A 20,155-nucleotide genomic window follows, 5' to 3' on the forward strand; every position below is an offset into this window, starting at 1 on the left:
ATGTAAAAATATTGACAAAAGTGAATTTGAGATTCCACACTGAGAAAAAAAAATCGTTTTAAAAACAAAAAGTAAGTTAAAAAAACGGGCATCTCGATTTTTTTTTCAAAATAAGTTTTTAGATAAACGATTCAATTGCCTAAAACTGTTCTGAACTGACCAAAGTGGGGACTCTTGCGCAAACAAAGTTTTTCTTGCAAAAACATTTTCAAACGACCATGTTTGGAGCCGTATAAAAAACTTTATGTTAGAAAAACTTTTTTCTCAAGAGGGATGGCTTTGAAAAATTTATGGCAACAAAATAATCTATCTAAGAAATAATACCACTTTTTGTTTAAAAAAAGTTGGATCTCAGAACTTATTTTTTTCAATAATTTTAAATGAAAATTAAGACAATTTTTACAGAATCATCTCATGAAAACTTTTCTCCAACACTTGTCATCAGCGAACGGATACGGCCTCAGAAGCAAAAAACGTGAAACTGCGTCAAACATTAGAACGTTTTTAATAGAGAAACTTTTTTTCCTTAAGAATGCCTATCTCGTTTGTTAAGGTAATCAAATTTTTAATCTAAAAACCTTTTTTGAAAAAAAATCAGAGACCATTTTTTGTGAATCAATTTTTGTTTTTGTAGTAAATTGTTGTTAATGTAGGATCTCAAATTAAATTTTTGTCATTTTATATAAATGAAAGTTTTTTTTTAATGCAAAGTTGCTCAGGGTAACTCAAAGTTTATTGAATTCCTTCCGATCTGAATACATGTTCATACATCTAAATAGTCCAGATAAATCTGGATACCTGGTAACACTGTTCGATTATGATTTGCACTCGGGGCTTAATGCTCGTCTTTGAATTGGCACACAACGAATGAAGAACAGCATCGCACAGCGAATATCACTTTTTTTAAGCTTTTCTACGGATGAAACGTGGTTTAGGCTCTGAGAGATTGCTTGTTTGCCTTTTTTGCTTTGTGCCGTCTCCTTGTATTATGATTCTAGTGTGGTAGTCATTTTGCAGTGTAAGCACCAGCCGGGGCCGCCAGCATAACTACAGCCGGGCTGGTCCGTGCTGTTCTGTTTATTTTGACACAGACTTCGCATTAAACTGTTCAATGTACACGTGGCTAGCTCTAAAGCTCTCTAAAGCTGGAATTCGAACATTCAACGACTGGCTTGTAACACCAGCCTCAATACCTCAAAACCAATTGGGAGGTAAAACGGACGACTTATGCACGCAAAACTTTTCCTTATTACTTTAAAAGCAATAGCGCAAAATTACCTTTTAGGTAACCAATCCATTACTTAAAAAGCAATAAAATTCTTCCCCAGTTAAGTAACAACACATACTGTCATATATTTAGCACGTGTTATGAGAGTACGACTATCTAATAATGGTCGTTTCAACCACATGCAACGTTTTTTCTGTCGAACCTCAAGTCAAAAAAATATCACACACCGTCGCATAAGTTGCACATGTTACAAGTTTTTTCAATCTCCAATTCATCCGGTGGGCGTGTATTAGTTCGCTCGTTGTATGCATACGGAGTAGCGAAAAAATATGACAAGAGCTGCCAAGCAACATTTTCCCCGTCATAGAGTATGCAAACGTTGATGATTTCGAAGACTTGAAATGCGCCTTAAAATGACATCACGATCTGTTAACTGCGTTAGAGAAAAATAAAAACATTCGCTTTCTTGCAAGCTATTTACAGCACATAATCATTGGTTCATGGAAAATCATTTGGACCTGTTTGAATATACAAAACTCGTGCCCATCCAGAACAATATTCGCAACTTCGGCAACTCTGGTCAGACAGTATTACATATTTCCATTTCACGTAAACACTGGGGGACGAAACGAAAGTGTTCCTAATTGGACATTTAAGGTTGACGGTTGAGATTCTGATTGTGTGTGGATGAAGGGAGACAAAAATGAACCAGATCGTTGCATCAATACAAATGCAGCGAGTGAAGTCTTGCCAACACATGCATTGCGGTGCTTGGCTGTATGTTCTGCTGCAGAAACACATACAAGCGTGTGGCCGTCATAATTTTTATTACTTTTTGTTTGTTACTTTTTGTGTATAATGCGCAGTCATAAGACACAAAAAGTAATAAAAAATTGCCCAAAAGTAATAAAATATTCCCCGTTTGCGTTGGGTGTGCATGTGACGTCAGTTGATTTCACGACCGTCACAACTCGATATCGGTACGATAGATACAGCTCTGGATTTTTACAATTTTTGAAACGGGTCTTCGTGAGATAAAACTTAACAGCAGGTTTGTTATTTTCTTCAAGAGTAGTTAAAATTCACCACGCACTTCTCTCACAGTTCTTTCTTTTGCTTTGTGCTATGCTTCTGTCGCTCACAGAAAAAATACCACAATTACGGTGGTTTAGGATAATTTGGGCCTCTAAGGTGAAATGGACGGGAGCTTTATTTCGGAAAGCATGGCTTTTCTGGGTTCCATGTGCTACTTCATCCGTTCCTGGAACTACTAAACCCCACCTAACATGAAAATCTCATGGTTTGCTGTGATAGGTGCACAGCAGTGTCAATGTAATGTTCAAAAGTTGATGTTGCTGTAAGTTTTACGCTCGTGTATTTAAGATTTTTTGAGGACTTCTACATTTTTTTTTGGGCTATCCAGCTATGCAGCCGTGCTTGTCTAGTAAATGGCTACATTTTGATAAAAGATTACGATAAGTCTGATTAAAAAAAGTAGGAAAAATTGCGTTCTGAAAGGCAAAATGGACAGTTTTTTTTCAGGGTTATATGGTCAAGTGAGCACACACTGACACACAACGCTACACACACATTGACATACATACTGTAACTCACTCACACACACACACATGCAGAAAGAAACACACACACGCATGCGACACACGAACGCATCCTCAGTTCCTGGTTTTTAATAATTTGAAAGGGTAAATTATTTAGTTTTTGTCTTTCTCCTAGAAAGATACAGCAATCACTAGCAAAACCGAAGATGTATAAGTGCTCCAAAGGGCCAAATGGCACATATCACTCGTCTCAGTTCGACGAGTTGAGCATTTTCTGTATGTGTGTGTGTGTGTGTGTATGTGCAGATTTTTATTCTCACTCACTTTTCTCAGAGATGGCTAGACCGATTCTCATGAAATTAATTGCAAATGAAAGGTCTTTTGTCCCATAAGACCCTATCAATTTTCATTATGATCTGATTTTAATTTGGAGGTTATGTATCAAAATCAAAATACACGACCGATTTAAACAAAATTGGTTTTAAATGAACGAGCTACCTCAAAAACCGTTAACTTTTGAATTTTATAAAGATTGAACATGTGGCTCAAAAGTTATGGAAAGAAACGTTTTCTGGAGAGTTTAATCTCACTCACGTTTCTCAGAGATGGCTGGACCGATTTTCATAAAATCAGTGTCAAATGGAAGGTCTAGTGTCCCATTGATTTGTTTTGCAATCGGACTCTTGCTTTGCCTGTTTTTTTTTTTTTTAAATGTGAAATCTAGCTATGAAAAGGAACATATTCCGCAGAATACTTAAACTCACTCACTTTTCTCAGAGATAGCTGAACCGATTTTAACAAAAATGGTGTCAAATAAAAGGTCTAGCTGCCTCATAACACCCTATTGAATTTCATTGTAATCGGACTGTAACTTTGCCAGTAATGTATCAAAATGTGAAAATCACGAAACTTCGTTATCTCAAACTACACAATCGATTTAAACAATATTGGTATCAAATTAACGGGCTAGTTAAGGGTCAACTAAAAAAATTTTAATGATTAGGCTCGTGGTTCAAAAGTTGTGAAAAGAAACATGTTCCGATGACTTTTCAAATTCATTCGTTTTCCTAAAGATGGCTGGACTAGTTTCAACAATCTTAGTGTCAAATGAAAGGTTTGGTTTCCATTGCATTCAATTATAATCGGACTTTTATTTCAATCGTTATGTATTAAATTCTGACAGCAATGAAAGTCTTAACTTATTTGAACATAACAACGGCTGTCTCTCAAACGTATAAATAACGAATTTCATAAAAATTTGATACGTGGTTCAAAACTTATGGAAAGAAACAAAATTGATTGATCAAAATATCTTTTACTATTTTTTAATTTTTCCGGTATTGCTCGTGATTAAAGTTTTTGAAATTAGGAGTCATTTTTTTATTTCGATGTTTTTTAGCACAAATATAATGTCAAATTTCACATTGGATTGAGCTTGGCAAATAAGTCGCAAAATCGGATTTCAAAATGAGGTATGGAGTTGATTCCCGGTCCTAAGCATTATCCCGGTTTCTGAAAAACTCACATTGGGTAATGAAACTGGAAGCTACTATCCAAAAAATTAAAATGGCGTCTGAAGTTGATAGGTCTCTGGATATCATAGTGTTCCACAAATTCTCATATTGAATGATATTTTCCTACTATAAAAAGTTGATTCCAAAATGAAACTTGAAATTAATAGCACGAAACACAGTAGAATTTTGTCATCACCGTCAAAGTCTAAAGCATATTTCAATGATGTCTAAAAAACGCGAATAACGTCAATACAAGTTTTCTACACCAATACATTTTAGAATGCTATCAAACCGTAGCAGAAATATGGACAGTATTGCGAATGCAATTTGCTGTCGAAGCAAACACAATTGAACATCACTGTTCCCGTGCTTATCATAAACATATTTATCGACCGAATGGAGGACCGCAATTCAAACTCAATTGACAGTGCGACACGTAATCGATATTTATCAAATTTTGCACACACGTTGCAAACCAAATGTCTCACGTGAAACCACATTGGTTTATTTCACCATCCTGTGCTGTTAGGCAGATTGCTGTCTTTTCCGAGAATTGGAAATAAAAGAACTGCCGATATGTTGAAAATAAATTATTCGAAAAACTTTTGTTGCCAAATGTCAGAGTAACAACCTCAACCTGGTTCCAATTCGAAAAACAATTCTACAGTACTGCAAAGTTTCACTACATTGATTGAAAAACAATTTCGAATAACAGCTGCACAATGTGAATTCCTGAGACCAATCGAAATTGCTCCAGATAAAGTTACTACCGATTTTAATTGCCAGTAAATACTTCATCCCTTCGGTACTGCGTAGGATTACCGCTGCCATATTGCAATCCAGCTAAGTGCGCGTTCATCGTATTTACAGCATGTGTGGATGGAAGCTGTTGATGAAGATTTATGTGAGAATAAACCGAGCCGGACCGAATGCAGCCAGCCAGAGGGCAGGCAGGGGTCTGACCATAAACTCAATTAAGCCGTGATTTGTGTACGTTACTGTACGTTCGCGTCATGGAGGCCGCTCCAAGCGTGTGCACTGGAAACCCACTAAGGCCAGGTTCCCTTTCGGCGATGCATGGCCACTGATGTTGACTCAGCAGTTTTCGTAAATTACCGATTTACGGTGCAAATTTGCTTTCTCGTTCACTTGCGAGAAATCATTCAAATGTGCGAGATGAATTTGCATATTATTTGCGCTTTAACCTCTCAATTTAGAAACAACACTGGCTGGAAATGGTGCCGAAATCACAAAATGTGAAACAGCACAATTTGTTTTGGCCAAAGGAATTATAAATCAGATATGATGGTATTTTTATCAACATGATTGTCATAGAGTCAGAAGACATACGTTAAACCAGAGTGGCAGACAGATAATCAATGACATTTACCGCGCATTGTTTCCATCGAATCCATTTGTGCATCGAATGCATCGTATCGAGAGGACGGGTGTCAAATGTCGATAAATTCTAGTAGAGCGAAACGATCCAATGGAACTCACATCAACCGTGGAGCACCGCCTCCGTAAGATGTAGTGTACTTCGGTGCAAAACCGGAAAGCACAACCCCCCACTGCGCTTCGGTACCTGCCGTAACCGAGCGTAACATGTAATGTAGGAAAACTTTTGCTTCGAACTGAACTAGGAATCAGAACCGACTGAGTCCGAATATGGTGAACGTATGCCACGCCACTTGAGCTTCCACAAAATGGCAAATGATGACATTATTAAATTTTCGCACCGGCATTCACCGACTGCAATATCCGCTAGTTGGCCACGTGTGGAGAAATAGAATCCTTTTACCACCGAAGTGTGTTGGGGTGACGCTCCAGAACACTTGCTGCAGGTGTGATACCTTTAAGAAAGAGTGAGTTGTCGTTTACACGCTAGATAATTCAGATGAAAGCATAAGTCTCGAAAAGGACTTTTGGAGTCTACTCGTACATGAGATCCACAGTTAAACTGCACACCAAAACATACCATGTTCGTTTGTGACTCCGCAGCTTGTGTCATTTTTAACACCAAGCAGCAAGAAAAGGTTTGCATGAAATGATTTTTTTTTGTATTTCCATACCTTAAAATATAATCACGTCAGTAAAAGCTTAACACTAATTCTAATATTCTAATATTCAAAGACATTTTCAGTGCTAATACTAATGATTTTTCTCTGGAACTACTCTTGTAACTAAACCACGAACGGTAGTTTGAAATGCCTTTTACGCACCCCATAGAATCCGACCGTGTACATTGGAATGATTTATTAATCTGTGCTATCTACTTGAGGGTTAATAAATAAACACGCCACAAGGCACGGCAGGTTTTTGGGGACTCTTGATATACATAGAATTAGAAAATAATCAGTTTCGAGTCGGTTTAATTATAAGTTTTTTGTTTCCCGGGGCACTACTTCGATTTAATAAAGTCAAACCATGCAACTTTTTTTTTCCAGGAAAGTTTTGTAAGTTAAATCCCATACCTGTTGTAGTTTGTTGTTTCAAAAGACAACTTTTGTCTTGAAACTTTCAGGAATTTTTCAGGATTTTTTTTTGTAATATAATAGCTGTGTTTATTCGAGAAAAAAACCTGCAAATGTTGGTGAAGAGTGTATCATTTTATTTTAGAAAAGTCGAGTAGCACTAAGGCTTTGCTTTGCATTTATAAATACGGAGACGTTAAAGCGTTATAAATATTAATATATATTAAAAGAATGGATCTTTTATATTCGCGCTGTCACTTCAGAAAAACCTTTCTTCGTCGTTGCACTACCAAGACAATCATTTAACCCGTGAAGACCCGGGACGGAACTTGTTTTTTGAGAATGCTCGTTCTCAGCACTGGAACGGCCAATTTTGGAAAATTTGGAATTTTATTCAAGAGGAATAGTTGCTTCAAGTTTTGGTTAGGTGCCACCCCTCTGAACCCATCCCCCCCCCCCCCCGTTTTTGTGAGCCGCAAATATGTCTGTGTTTGTTTCTTGTTTTTCAAACAGATTGGGCAAACACTGGGAATTTTCATACGTATCAATTGCTCCATGTATCAAATCATGTCAGGTAGATTAAATATGGAGTGTAAGGGTGAATTTTGGAGTTTTTAAATTATTTCAGTACAAAATCATAAAACTACGTATTTTCATAAAAACTTAAATAACAAAATCGTTCTTCAAATGTCGAGCTCTACATTTTTAAAGTAAGGTCTGCTGAATCAATACGCGATGAAATATTTATTTTAGCATGCAAATATTTTGAGAAAACGAGTTTTAATTCACTAAAGTACGTATTTTCATGGAAACGTGATTTTCTCAGTCTCCCACGGTAGGTTTCAACTCAGCTCGTCAATTTTCAAGCTCTATATTTTTACAGTAACGTCTTCTGAATCCAAAGATGGTGAAAGATTTTTTCTAGCATGCACAGATTTGGAATTTTTATAAAATTACGTAATTTTGTAATTTTGTACTGAAATAATTTAAAAACTCCAAAATTCACTCTTACATTCCATATTTCATCTACCTGACATGATTTAATACATGGAGCAATTGATACGTATGAAAATTCCCAGTGTTTGCTCAATCTGTTTGAAAAATAAGAAACAAACACAGACATATTTGCGGCTCACAAAAACGGGGGGGGGGGGGGGGCAGAGGGGTGGCACCTTCACCAAAACTTAGAGCAATTATTCCCCTTGAATAAAATTCCAAGTTTTCCCAAATCGGCCGTTCCAGTGCTGAGAACGAGCATTTTCAAAAAACAAGTTCCCTCCCGGGCAAGACCGGATTTAGACGCTGGGAGGCCCGGGGCAAATTTGTCTGTGAAGCCCTTTTTTCTTAAAACATTTGGAGGTAACGGTATGGAAGGTGACGAGCAAAAAAAAAGTTCACCAGGACTAGGGGGCCCCTTGAATCGGGAGACCCGGGGCATTTAATCCCCTCAAATCCGGGCCTGGTTCCGGGTCTTTACGGGTTAATTTAGCGAATTAGGTAAAATTTTCCTATCTCAGCAAAAAGCAAATGCAACAAGACAATCTGAAAAAAATTTAAAAAAGTAACGTTCATTTCAATAACTTAAATAAGCAAGAGTTTAATTACACGCTCGTTGCGTAGTTGTTATCAAGGTTTTGGTGAGTGACAAGAAAATATATTTCTGCTTTAATTATGATCTCGGGCATTTCTAAATGTTTTGTTATTTTTTACGATAGAGACAAGTTTGTTTTTTCTCTGTGGCGAGAAACTTAAAAAAACAAAACCGCGCACCGAAAAACAAAAACAAAACTTGAATGCATGCTGAATTGAGAAAACTTTACCGATATTTTATGGTACCGATCATTTACGGTACTAGAAAAAAACCTGTTTTGATCTAAATGAAATTTCTAGCAAATAAGTGTTGATCATTCATCGGCAGTAATTTTTGCTCGATGAATAAAGACTGTCGAAGAAGTAGGCGTTTCAATACATTTAATGAAGTGTTAATGAATAAACGAGAAAATACAAAATCTTTGATAAACACCCACTATAGCTACCCACACTGCACGTGCTATAACAATCCATACATACGAGCGAATAAGAAATTTAATTCGATGGCGTGCGCATTCATAAGCGAATAATATTTGCCACCAACCGTTTTCTGCTGCTCCAGAAAGAACCGTCCGCTTTGCCGGTCAATAAACAAATGATTGATTGATTTCTTTGAAGGGACTCTAGTACCCGAGTGCCCACAAAATGAAATGCCTCTTGCTTTTTAATTTTTAGACCGATTTTCGATCTTGGCATGTCAAAAGATTGGTCTACTATTAAAATCCGGGACCGACATGAACCTGTGACCATATCTGGTTCCTGCAAATCCGGATCTTCGGGACCATGTTCAAGATCGGAAATCTGCTCCGAAACGGCCATTTCAGACAACTTATCAGATACCTCAAAATGAATGAAAATCAACTCCTGGAGTGATTTCATGAATTTTTATACCAATGTTGTTTGGTTTTATTGACAATTGTACTAATTTGTCTCACCGGAACATGCTCCCGAAGATCCAGAGTTACAGGAACCAGATATGGTCACAGGTTCATGTCGGTCCCGGATTCTAATAGTAGACCAATCTTTTGCCATGCCAAGATCGAAAATCGGTCTAAAAATTAAAAAGTAAGAGGCATTTCATTTTGTGGGCACTCGGGTACCCTGCCGAGTACTTTGGGGTGAAAAAATTCGAAGCCCCCTTGTTCGACCCCTTCTGCTGCTAGAAACTTCCTGATGATGGCAAATGGTTTATTTCCAACAGTGAGGAGCATTTCAAAAGTTTCAGCTGGCTGAGTTGATGTTGTCCTTGTTTTTTAAAGCATTGAAGTCTGAAAAGGTACTCGGGTACTCTGCCGAGTACATAACGCTTTAATGCGACCAATATTCGCCACCACCAGCTTTCTGCTGCTTCAAAAAGAACCGTCTGCTTTGCCGGCCAACGTACTGATGAAAAATTCAATTCAATGGTGTGCGCTTTTGTATACGACTATTTGCCACTACCAGCTTTCTGATGCTTCAGAAAGAACCGTCCGCGTATATTTAACGTATGATACCGGCACAGTTTTGGAATGAAAATGATAGGGTGAAATGTTCGAATGGTAACTTTTATATGAAGGTTTTGTCAGTTATTTGGAAAGAGGGAAGAGTTTGAAAGAATTGGGGATGGCAAGGGAAGTAAAACAACAACAACAACAACAAATCGTTTACAAAGTCAGATCGATTGTATCCGTTAGTGTCGGCTGCTTGGGAAGAGAGGTAGTGATTCAGACAATCGATGTTATTCACCAATTTTCCAATAGTACATCTATCTATAGGTTGTTTTAACAACATAAATTTAACCGTAAAAGAATTTCTGATCGGTCGATACCAAAACCTCGATATTCTGAAAAGAAATGACTGATATATAATTGTTCAAAACCTGACCACTTTTCCCTGGTTGAATTGGGTTGTTTAGCTATATCAGCTTTTTATATCAACTGAAAGATCTTCATTTAAAAGTAAAACTGCTCGAAATCTGCTCGAATCGCTACAATGACAGTTCGCCCATATACCAATTGTCATTGTAGCGATTTAGAGCGAATTTTCATTCTTAATTTAAAAATCGAAGGATAATGATATAAAATTTTAAAAAATCACGTTTTTCTCAGAAGATTACACTCTAACCAATTCTAGATTTTCAAATTCAGGCGCCTAACTTCGTGAATTCCTTGCCAGATCATTAGTTTCCGTGCCAATCTATCCTTGAAATCCAAATTGTACTTGGCGAGGACATCATCCCGTGCTGGGGCGAGATTGAATTTCGTTTCTGGAAGTTGTCCGAGCCCAATTTTCACGTATGTTCACATGCAAACATCCTTTATATTTTGTCAGAACCTTCTCGTGCAACGTGCTTCAAGCGCGTGCTTTAGCCACTAGATTATGCTTGAGTGTAACGGTTGTTTCGTTACTAAACGAATGCAGAACTTTCTCATCAGTAATAAGATTCGTACATTCGGGTGTCCGGTGCTCAACCAAAGAATACTGGTTGTGGCAGAGCCAAGTGACATGAATCGATTGATTCTGGACTCATCTATCGAACCTATTCATACCGGCTACAAATGTTTCCAATAATTAACTTTACACATTGATTTAAACTTATTGCTATGGATAAGCCGGAGACAGAAAGCAGAAACAATTGGAGTGACGAACGCGGAAATACGAATTTCTGCACTTCACATTTTCGCACGCCTTGTCGTTCGCTATGGGTTATTTTATGCCTCTTTTGCAGTCGCAGCGAGAGTACAATAGGCTCTGGCTATATTTCAAACAGCTGTGTTATGGGTATCGACTAATTTGTTTTTGTTGCCTAAGCCCCCCCCCCCTTCTCCTCCATTGTATCAATCATAGAAACATTTCTTGTTCACAAAAACTTTCACGTGTCGAATTTGGTTTCATTTGCCTGATTTTTCGATTGTATGAGACTGAACCACTGCCACTATTGTTTGATCTGTTGTGGTATGCTTCTAGTCAATCTAAGTGCGTACGAGCACTATTTGGCGAGTTGATGTCCGCGCTACATTGCACACTTATCCCAGTTAGGCAGCGCACTTTGTATAAAGTTTATTACCTCACCGGGTCTTTCCGTCCAAATATCGGGAGGTTCCATATATCCCTTACCAAAGATACGCAATTTGCGTTCGCAGAGTAGATGTTTCGCTTTCGATGCCACAAAGGAGACATTTATCATCATCAAGTTTGCCTAACTTCTTGTGATGATACTTGCTCGGAGGGTGCCCTGTAATTAGACCTGTGAATGTCCTCAGGTCTTTCTTATTTAGCCTGAGAAGCTCGAGGCTCTTCTCGCTTATGACATCCCAGTTTACTTTGATGGTCGCTTTCAGAGTGCTCACGGGGACTCCACAAAAAGGTTCTGGGCCAACAAATTTGGTGGATGACGCTTATCTGGTTAGTAAGTCAGCCTTCTCATTTCCTTCGATTCCACAGTGACCAGGAGCCCAGTATGAGTAACCCTGGTTTTTCATGGCCTGTCGAAGCGACAGGATGCATTCCCATATTAGTTTATATTGGCAAAAAGAAGAATTCAGGACTTTAAGTGTTGCCTGACTATCACAGAAAATGCAAATATTTGCGTGTCGGCAATTTCTTCCGCCTGGAATGCTGTTGGCCAATGTCCCATGGGATCTATTAATTCCTGGCCCTGTGAATTCCGGCCCTGTCTGTGTAGAAGTAAAGTGAGCTGTCCCCAATTGTGAGTTCACCTTGGTTGCAAATTTCTCGTTCTATCTCTATTTCTGTAGGGAATTTAGAAGTTTGACTTCATTTCCACCCAATCCTCATTTAATTAGATTATTTATTTGAAAATCTCTCAGTATTTTCAGGTGACATGTTAGATTTCCTTCTTTTAGATTAGACTATCGATTTAGTCTTAGAGCACTTTTGTCCGCTCCTAGTTGAACCACCTGATGAAATGGATGAAGGTGAAGTATTGCATCTAAGGCTTTTGATCGAGTGGTTCTCATAGCTCCACAAATCAATGCACAGGCCATTCTCTGGATTTCGTCTAGCTTAGCTTGAGTGGATGTTTCAGTGGTTTTGGGCCGCCAAACTAACGAGGCGCAGGTTATTCTTGGTATGATTATTGTTTTATATATCCAAATGTATTATGCTGGGTTTAAGACCCCAGCTTTTCCAATGGCTCTGCTGCTTACCCATAAAGCGTTTGTAGCTCTGGTGATTGTTTGTTCAACTTGAGTGTTCCAGCTTAGTTTCTGGTCTAGTATGATTCTCAATTAGTTGGCTTCAGTTGAAAGCTTTATATCGGTGCCTTCCAGTCGCAATTTAGAAACTATGTATTTTCTTTTTCGAGCTTCGAGAGCACGACTTCGTTCATACTTCCCCCAAATAAAAACACTACCTCGTCTGTAAAATCAATCACTTCGAAGCCTATCTCCGACAAGCTTTGAAGAACGATTATTACGATTATTGACCTCAACAAGGATGATAGCATCCCGCCTTGAGGGTATCCTTTTATAGTTTTTCTTGTTGGGGACGTGCCACCGAGTTTAGCAGTTTTTTCGCGACTTATTAGAATAGCTTGAATCCACTTTATTGTGTTCCTGTCTATGCCATGCTTTTCCATGATTCTTTGCATTGAGTTGTGAGACGCATTATCAAATGCTCCCTTAATATCAAGAAAATCTGATAGGGAAATTTCCGTGGCATGCATGGATTTTTCGATTTTCCCCCTAACATGTGTGATTGAAATTTATTTAATGATTGGACTTCCGTCCGTATATACCGTCGTGCAGGGCTTATTTTGACACTTTTTCCAAGTTGTTCAACTTTATGTAATTGTAACTCTATTTCTAGTGAACGGAACTCAATAATTTTTACTTATGTTTAACGCAAAGTCATGAATTTTAGTTGAATTCGTTGAGAAATAAAAATATTTTTCTTTTAGCTATTAAAGCTATTTCAAGCCGAATCTTTGATTTTCTTTGGTACGAATCGGAGAGCTTGTTGTAGATAGTCTGCCGACAGATGACAGATGGATCCCTAATTATGCTTTCGGAATTAGAATTTGAAAAGTAAAATTATAAAGAAAAAGTTTCATTCCCCCATTGTCCTAGATGATGTAAAATGTCAAAATTTCCGCTTCTGAAGAAGACCATCCCCATCTCAACTTATCAATGTAACTTCTAGTTCCCGTTACATTTAAGTTAAACCTCGTGGTAGTAGGCGTGTAACAGAAAATAGCTGTTGTTTTTCCTATATTCTGTCAAAAATCAATCAATCCCTAACTAGTGTTTCCTCATCGAAAAGGTGTTTTATTTCGCGATGCTTGAGAGAATAGATCAATTCAGCCTTTCTATAGTGAAAGTAGTGCTATTTTTGGAAAAAGAAGTGCTCCGCTCCATTCATCTTTTTACTAGAATCTCAACAATGTGCAACATCCGTGACTACCCGGACACTGTAAACATGACTTGTGTTGGAACAATTTGTAAGTAAATATGTATAGCGGTAGAAATTGCGTTCATACATACGTTTGCGCATAATCAATATACGCTGAAATGGCAAAACCGATTAAAAACCGGTGCAATCCTTTGCTATATCCATCCTATCACATTTCGAAGCAATCGCCACATTCAAAATTGCCAGTAGGTCAATCAAAAGATTGCGCTGGCCAATTGAGGGAGTGGGCGATCGGCAATCTGATCACTTCGCGCATCATTATCACCTACCGTAATTCAACGAAAACACAAACCCATGCAACATTCCGCTCTACTCATGCTTTCAAGCCGCGATACAAAACACAGTCCGCAAATCGATTCAAAACAAAAACTCGAATGTATAATATTTCATACATACTGTCATGCTGAGTGTAGCGATGGTGCACACCGTGCACACTTGTACTTTAACGCGCGCACACACTCACACACACTCGTCAACAGCGAACGCCGTAGTTGACACGAGCACCAACAGAGCAGATTGTAAAATGAATCTCTCGTCTTCACTTGCAACATGGCAAATCCAACGGGACAACACACAGCACGGCACGGTACGGTGTTGGCCGCTGGCACATACTCGAAACTCAAGTCAGTGCCCATCGTCTAGTCGTGCTTGCGGTTCGGTGTAAGTTCCACTTACTCACTAGCCGGTGTTGTCGCCTCGTCTTTGAATAGTCACCCAAATTATTCAATTCTTGCTCAAAAGAGGTTCAATTTCACCGCTCGGATAGAAGAAGAAAAAACATTTGATGTTGATAAACAGCCTCAGCAAAGCGTTTCAATCAAATCAAATAACAACTCGTCTGCGTTTTCTGAGTCATCTGTCCAACGCGCGGCTTATGGTGATGGCCTTCATTATTGTGAGGAAGAAGTGCTATTAGATGTGCTGTGTCAGTGAGAATTTTCCATCGCTGTGACAGTCGCCTCGTGAGTGCTGCTGGAAAACATCAATATCGAGAGTGCATAAAGCAGCGATGTGATCTGTGCTAAAGTATCTTTCGTCTGTTGTGCTTTGCTTTAATACGTGATGTCATTGACTCGAGCGTCAAGTTTCGATGAGAAAGTTCATTGCGATGTGCTGTGAGTTGAAAGTAGTGAAATAGATTACAATGTTTTGATCGGAGGAATGATTGAATGAAGTAATTCTACACGTGACGCTTCAGTTGGATGACTCATTCGGTGATTCGTTCGAAAGTGAATAATCGTCAGCAGCAGCAGTCTTGGTGCGTGCAGCTCAGCTCAGTGGAATTCGGTGACCGGTTTCCAAACCAGTTAAATCAATGATTTCCGAAACCACTCAACGGAGAAGCTTGAATTTTTCATCACTATCGATTATTATTTAAAACCGACTTCGGTGCCTTTTCACCGCTGTTGTGAGACGATCTTCCGTGGGGGATTTTACTATTATTGCGTTCTACGTCATCGCTACAAACACTTGCATTTTGCCCAGTCGCGGAGAGCGTGAATTATTTCCCACATCAATAAGCGTGCCGGTGTACGGTGGGTTCGAGTCGATGGAAACGGAAGAATATGTTGCTTGTCGCAGATCGACGTCTTCGATGCAACCTATTGGATTTTACTAGTTTTCAGAAACCTGGAGGAGTTTTCAATTGATTATACACAAGTTCGATAAATCAGGTATACGATCAAGAGGACATGAGTGTGATCTGGCTGGCTGCATCGCAATTTGCCTCACGAGTGAAAAATGTTTACATCAATTTTTGCCTTTACTTGAGCAGGTCCACCGTGCGACACTGCGCTGTTAACAGAGATGCCATATGTTCTGTTTGACCCATTAGCGTGGTGTTGATAGAAACGCTTGGATTGAAAGCCTTTAGCTTCTTTTTCACAAGTACTGCAGGCTCTGGTATTGCAGTGTTTATTATTGTTTCACTACTCACAGTGCTCACAGTTTATAATGTGTTTTTAAATTTCGGTTGTTATAAGCAGTGTATAATACAGATTTGCCTGTATATCTGGCATCCGTGGCTGTAAAGCATCTCCCAGGTCACAAAGCCTGTGCTCTGCCATTGGTGCTTCCGTCGATTTTACCTTTACACGCAACAGCTTGCTCACGGGACGGCATGAAAACTACTTCCAGCTATACTCTGCTCCCGCGAAGCACAGTAACAAACAGCAAACCCACATAACATAGAGCTAGATTAACTCTTTTTTGCACGCCGCTGCCGCCGTCTACTACCACTACAAATAACGCGCGTGCTCGACACGGTATGGCCTGGGGTTCACCTTCGGGGAAGCTACGAGTGGCAAATTTGGTCGCTTCACCGGTTTTGGTTGTGGATAGCATTGAAAAACATTTGTCGTTAGATTTAACCTCTTTGCACAGCTTGTTGATTTATTATTTAAACACCTGTTTGATCACATTACAGTTGTGCTGATTGTACAGTTTGATTGTTTAAATCGACTACCAAATCTTTCCACATCGATAGTTTAGATTGATATCATAATAGATATAAATATTATATATACGATATAAAATATTATAAAATGGTTGAAACCTGCTGAAAAGTGCACGTGTTGTCAAAAACTGATCAAGGATCACATAAATGTGTACTGAATATATTTTTTTGAAAAAGTGCTGAGGGATGAAATATTATTTGTCCTGTTCAGTGAGGTTCTCCGTCTTATTGTACATTCAAAAAAAAAAAAACAAAGACATCCTTAGGATTCATCATCCTCATCTCCTTGAAATAAAAATTCTAAAACGAGTTAGGGCACGAGTTTTCAATGTTTAGTGCGCTGTTAATTGTTGTAATTTCGCTTCTAGTCTATCAATCACTGCTAAATTTGTAAAGAAGTGCAAGAGGTTGTATATGAGACACGACCGCAAAGTTAACGTAGAATTACACGAGCCTGGCAATTTGTGTTTCGTTTGAAGGCTTGGGTCTCGATGTACCACATAAATATTCCTAATCCTAAAAACCTCCACGTGTCAAACTTGTTTTCATTTGCTTGTTTAGTTCTCGAGGCATGCAGGAATTTGTTTTTTTTTTTTTTTGGACTGCTCCCTTCCAGATGAGGGAAGTGTTTCCAACAACCATAGAAATATTTTTTGCTTCCAAATCCTGCACACGCCAAATTTCATTCCATTTTCTGATTAGTTCTTGAGTTATGCAGAAATCTGTGGTTTGCTGGATGGCAGTCCTCCCTTTCAAAGGAGGGAGGGGTCTCAAACCAGTATAATAACCTTTCTTGGCCCCAGAATCCCTTACCTACAAATTTTCACGCCGATTCGCTGATCCATTTTCGAGTCAAGTCGTGATTTGCGACCTGGAGGTTTTTTTTATTTTATAGAGTATCGGCTCTATTATCGTCAGGTTTAACCTATTATCGTCCGGGGGGTAATGAAGTCAACTAATATTTTGCCGAGAGGTACTCTGCATTATGATGAACCATCATTCAAGAAATTAACGATCTTGGACATCATTTACCCCCTGACGATAATAGGTAAAACCTGACGATAATAGAGCCGATACCCTAGATTAGTAATTTACGAATTGCTTTTATTTTTTCATTGACATTAAAGTTACGTGCATAGGCGTAGCCAGAGAGGGGCAGGGGGGCCATTGCCCCCCCCCCCTAAATGTTTACATTGGTGAGAATTTTGTTTTCAATAACTCTAATAGCACAAAACGACATCTTAGGCCATAGAAACATCTGTGTGAAGTATCAGTAAGATCAAACATAATTGATTGAAATGCTTGCGCTATGTTGTGTGGAATTGCACAGGTTTTTCAGTTGATCCACTAAGGATATTGCAGCGGCAAAAGTACCGGGCAAATCCGCCTGCATCAACTAGCTTGGAGTATTGGAACCGAGCTGTGACAATTTCTTACCTTGATTCTCTTGTAACCTCACTGAAAACCCGGTTCGATGAAGACAGTGTACCTGCTTAAGCGTTGTCCTTGCTGCATCCCGCTAACGTAATACGCATGTCGTTGGAAGAGTTCACGCGCAAAACCGAAAATTTCGTAATTTATTATGAAGTTGACAATTTTGTTGGAGAGGTGGAAGTTTTGTATTAACATTGCAGCAGTATGAGAGCAGACCGTAAGAAATTGGATCTTATAGACCTGCTAGCTAAAGCCCGTTCTTTCTTCCCTGTGACTGAGAAAGCAGTTAAAATTGCACTTGCTCTACCATGGAAACATGCACGATTGAACGCTCGTTCAGCACATTACGTCGGGTGAAAACCTGGCTGAGGTCAACAATATTTGAACAGCGGTTGAGTGCTCTCTGCTTGCTGAGTGTTCATCGGCAGATGGTCAACAACAATCACGAAAAGACACATGAACCGCTTCCGGAACATTTGACGTTTGATGCCCGAAGATTTTATTGAGAATCTTGGCTGTGTCTTCAATCTTCACGTCCCTGGGAAGCTTTGACAGGATGCAGTTGAGATAGCGGCTGTGCAGCTGTGAATGAATGTCCAGCTTCCAGAGAAGTAAACGTACCTTCGCCGCATCATTCAGCTGGCCTGCATCGTTCTCGGAGAGGTCCTGGTAGTGGTTGAACAACAACGTCCGAACATAACTTTGTTTTCTTCGTCGAAGACAAACTCGATGATGTTCCACTCTAATGTCAAGGACAACCTTTCACTGGTTGCCTTGATGTAACAATCACTAAAGACTAGTATTTATTTCTATTTTTCAAAACACACTAAAGTCGCTTTTTACGCGGGGGATACGTGCCGCTTAAAAAACGCGTAAATTCCGGAATCCGCGTAAAAAAACGCCCAAATTTCGAAATCTGCGTAACAAAACCGCGTAAATTCCGGAATCCACGTAAAAAAAGCCGCGAAAAAAAACCCGCGTAACAAGCGACCTTAGTGTACCATTTTTTTACTTCTAAAATTTTGAAGAGCTTGTCCCTCCCTATTTGAAATTCTGGCTACGCAAATGGTTACGAGTACTGTTACCTTAGTACTGAGATGTGAAAAATTCATTTTAACTGCTTCAATTGAAATATGTGGTCGTTCTTAGAAGAACGGTTGGTTTTAGTTTTTACAAAGGTTTGAATCAATCGAATTTTGCCTTCATCCACGTTTTCTTCGGGAGTAGAACAGCTTGGATGTTCGGCAGAACACCTTCCTAGGCAATAGTGAAGCCGGATAGAAGTCCTCGTTATTGTGGATTGCCGACTGCAGATGACGCGGGACTATTCTCGTCAATTCCAAAACTTCTGCTGCAAAATACTCTATTACAGCTGCTAGATCGATAGATACTCCATCACCAACGCGCATGATTTTCATTAGGTAGTACCCACGGAGGAAACTGAAAACCGGCCGTTGTGGAGGCTGCGGGAAACCCTTGGATTATCGTAGTAGGTAGAAAGCGTCAGGAAGGTGCAGCGCGTCAAGATGACGGAGCGGTCATCAAAAAATCAAAGAAGGTCAAGAAGGATCTGGGAACGAATGTGCGAAGCATTCGACGATCTCGCACTGGCGAGATGATACTTGGAAGCTTTGGAAGCACAGAAAAAACAAGGAAGGTCCTGGTGAAAGATGTGCATGTTCGGGCACTAACCTCAGAGGTAACTCTCGAGTAAAAAACCGGGAAATCGCTGAGGGTGCGAAGCCCTTAAAAAGAGGTGCGGGATGAAAGTGGCCACTGTCCTAATCCGCCTACGAAAGAACCCAACGAGGACCCAGGTGGTCGCTTTCCAACTACTGTCATTAGACGCGAATCTGGCACTGGAGGAAGGAAAATTTCCTGGTCATACAGTAGCCATCGGACATTTGCTTCAGTAGCTTCGAGGGAGAACTGCGGGACGCCGAGGCTGCATAGATATACGCGTAGCAGCTGAAGGCAGCACTATCCACGAAAGAGCAGCTTGGCGCAGCTACTCTTAAAGATGGCTGGAGAAGCATCCGATCCGCCGTAGGTAGCACTGCTGTAGCGCTACTAAATACACGGGCTCCAAATCATAGAAATGACTGGTTTTGAGGCAAATGCAAACGGTTAGTCGATACCGACAGGCACTGAGCAGCCAAAACTCGGTTCTCCGAAGGAAGAAGTGTCAGCAAGAGGACCGAGATCGCGTAACGATGGAAGAGCTGTACCAAGCTAACGACACTCGGAAGTTTTACGCGAAGCTGAATAGCTCCCGTAAAGGCTTCGTGCCGCAAGCCGACACATGGGGGAGCTTGGACGGCAACCTTCTTACAGACGAGTGTGAGATGATCCAAAGGTGGAAGCAGCACATCGACGAGTACTAAACGGCGATACAGTAGAGCGCGAGAACAGCATTGCAACTGATCTTAGTGCACGAGCAGAAGACATCAGGATTCCAGCCTCCGATCTCCTGGAGGTGGAGGAGGAGA

General features: G+C 39.7%; 1 protein-coding gene across 21 annotated transcripts in view; it reads left to right on the plus strand.

The window, feature by feature from the left end:
* The window catches only part of LOC129721157 (probable phospholipid-transporting ATPase IA), a 162,006-nt gene that overhangs the window by 51,538 nt on the left and 90,313 nt on the right, over positions 1-20,155 (plus strand). Inside the window, exon 1 of one of the 21 annotated variants that reach the window (XM_055673395.1) lies at positions 14,363-15,035. The exons of 17 other annotated variants lie outside the window; for them this stretch is intronic. The gene's annotated coding sequence lies outside the window, so the exon portion shown is untranslated. Of the gene's footprint in view, positions 1-14,362; positions 15,036-20,155 lie in introns of those variants that run through there. 3 more of the 21 variants (XM_055673394.1, XM_055673397.1, XM_055673398.1) reach the window with 3 other exon arrangements.

Source organism: Wyeomyia smithii, chromosome 2, assembly GCF_029784165.1.
Source record: "Wyeomyia smithii strain HCP4-BCI-WySm-NY-G18 chromosome 2, ASM2978416v1, whole genome shotgun sequence".
NCBI lineage: Eukaryota > Metazoa > Arthropoda > Insecta > Diptera > Culicidae > Wyeomyia > Wyeomyia smithii.